This window comes from Helianthus annuus, chromosome 2 (genome assembly GCF_002127325.2).
Source record: "Helianthus annuus cultivar XRQ/B chromosome 2, HanXRQr2.0-SUNRISE, whole genome shotgun sequence".
NCBI classification, from domain to species: Eukaryota; Viridiplantae; Streptophyta; class Magnoliopsida; order Asterales; family Asteraceae; genus Helianthus; species Helianthus annuus.
This window is the reverse complement of record NC_035434.2, coordinates 142,542,042-142,544,613: the sequence shown is the minus strand read 5'-3', so window position 1 is coordinate 142,544,613 and position 2,572 is coordinate 142,542,042.

Below are 2,572 nucleotides of genomic sequence, written 5' to 3'. Positions count from 1 at the left end.
AGTAGTTAGTAAAATGGCGAAAAGCGTAAAAGCGTCGGTTGTCGTAAAACTTTTTATTTTTGTGACATTTATTTGTACTAAGCATATTCAAACAAGACTTTTGAGGAACTTGTTTGGTTATTGAAAAATTCTATATTTTTTTGTGTCACAAGATAAGATAACCGAGCTTTTTACTGAAACAAATGGGTTTGAAAGGAAAAAGGTTTTGGTGGGTAATGGGTGTTTGTTTGACGGGTTTTTGAAACGAAAAGGTTTAGGCTCAAAGGGGTTAACTATGGGGGATTTTAGGTAGTGAAGTAAAAAGAAGGAAAACAATGGTTTTAAAAAAAGTTAGTCCTAATGCCTCCATCATTTACTTACTTGGGTTCAAGTTGGTAAGGACCGAGAATGTATCGTCTTGATAAGTTCTAGAGTCATAAGAACCAAGCGGCTATTCACACAAGAAACGAAAATAAGCATTTAGCTTAAAGATGTATGCATGTATGCTCAATAAAGGCTCAAAACTCACTTATTGTGTGAATGGGTTTATAATGTGAACAAGTATATATAATCAAATTTTAAAAAGATTTGTCATGCCTTTTTATAATTTTTCTTGTTTGGTTCTTTTTATCACGACACTATCGGTTGTAAATCTGTAAAAACATAACCTTTTTAGAACTTGTTATTCCCAAATTAAACCAAGATAAGTAAAAAAAAATGAAAAAATTTGAAAAGATTTAGGGTGATTAGCGGTTCCAATACGAGTTTTGTGTAAGGCTTGTTATTAGGACTTGCAAGGTTCAAGGTTTTAGCTTCCCCCACACTTAAATTACACATTGTCCTCAATGTGTCCAAAAATAAGTTTTTAGGTTGATTCGAATGTGTAAAAGCGTGTTAAAAACAAGATTTTATGTTACTGGGCACCTGGCCACGGGCCCGTGTGGTCCGGGCACGGCCCCGTGGTGAGAGTGCCAGTAACAAAAATGAATAGAAGGCTGACCACGGGGCGTTTCCACTGGGCACGAGCCGTGGTCAGTTACCTGACCAAAAGCTGTTTCTGCAGAGCTCCGGGCACGGGGCGTGTTGGGTTGGGCACGACCCCGTGCTGCACATGTTGGGAAGCTGAAAAAGTTGTCGGAAGGTACTGTTTACGTGCATGGGGTGCGGTTTTAACGTCCCTTTGGCAGTTTTCATCTTTTCTCGTTTGTTTAGGCCTTAAAACAATCCAAACACCACAACAATAACTTAAATAATCAAATATTAGAGTGCGAGGTACAAACAGTCCTAAGATAGTCCTAAAATTTAAAAATTACAAAAGTCCTACGATTAGATAGATAGGTCCTAACATGCAAGAAATTTTAAAACCACAAGGAAGCTCTACCCAGGATTTCACATGTCAAAACAACAAAAACCCAAAAATATTTTTTCGAAGAGTAGGGGCTTTTTAGAGCTTCACTCCGGATGGTGCTCTTTAAATGTCGTTGAGTATCTCCTCAATCTCTCGAGGGAGAAAGAGGATGGGCTCATCATCCACAACATTTAGTGGGGGAGGTGCGACGGTGACCGGAACCTCATGTAGATTTTCTTGAGGAGGTTGGGGAAGGTCATCCCATCCGGTTGGGTCAACAACTTCTTGCGCAAGGTTCCAATCCTCTTGTGGGAAGATTGGTTCCATGGGTGGCATAGCAAGAATGTTCAACCTTTAGTGCAAAAGGTTGATTTCTTGGAAGTTATTCTCTAGTCCCACCGTCAAGTAGTTGATACGGTCGATGAGGATCTCCTCCACTGATGTCATTTCATCGATGGCTTCCCTTAAAGCATACACATAGCGGACTAGGGTGGCTTCAATCGATGGTCTTCTTCCTCTCCGGTTGTTTCTTGAGCCTGTGGAAGACGTTCCACTGTTTTGGCTCGACATACTAAGAAAACATGAGCGAAAATTTCAAAAAAATAAAGATGAAATTTCCGGCCACGGCCCCATGCCCGTTGGGAACGGCCCCGTGGTGACACCTCTGCAAGATTTTTAAACTCAGAAACTCTTTGTTTTAAATTATTATTCTGTGTTTTAAAACATTTATGAACATAAATAACTCAAAACAGTGTTGTAAAGCTTATGTTTATTAAGACTTCTTAGTTAAAAACTTTGCAATTACTTAGATAAAGCTAGAAGTTATGAAGCTTCAAGCTTTAATAGAAGTGGGAGAGCTTTGGAGAAGAAGGAAATTGACAAAAGTGGCAAAGACAAGATGGTTTGAGTGAAACCTTTTTAAGAATATACCTTTTTGGGTATGTGTGCAAATCAGGACAGATCTTTGTCTTTGGAATGGGTCCAAACATGCTGCCCCAAAGCTGACTTTATAGAAAGTGACACCACACTGACCACGGCCCCGTGTTGGCTGGACACGGCCCCGTGGTCAGAGACGGGTCAGACAATTTTGTCCGTATTTTGAGCACGGGGCGTGTTTGTTTAACACGGCCCTGTGGTGGAACTTTTAGGTGGGCACGGGGCGTGTTGACCTGAGCATGGCCCCATGGCTAGAGTTTTATGAAGTGACGTCTATATTATTTTTAAGGTTTTTATTCGGATCGGGTG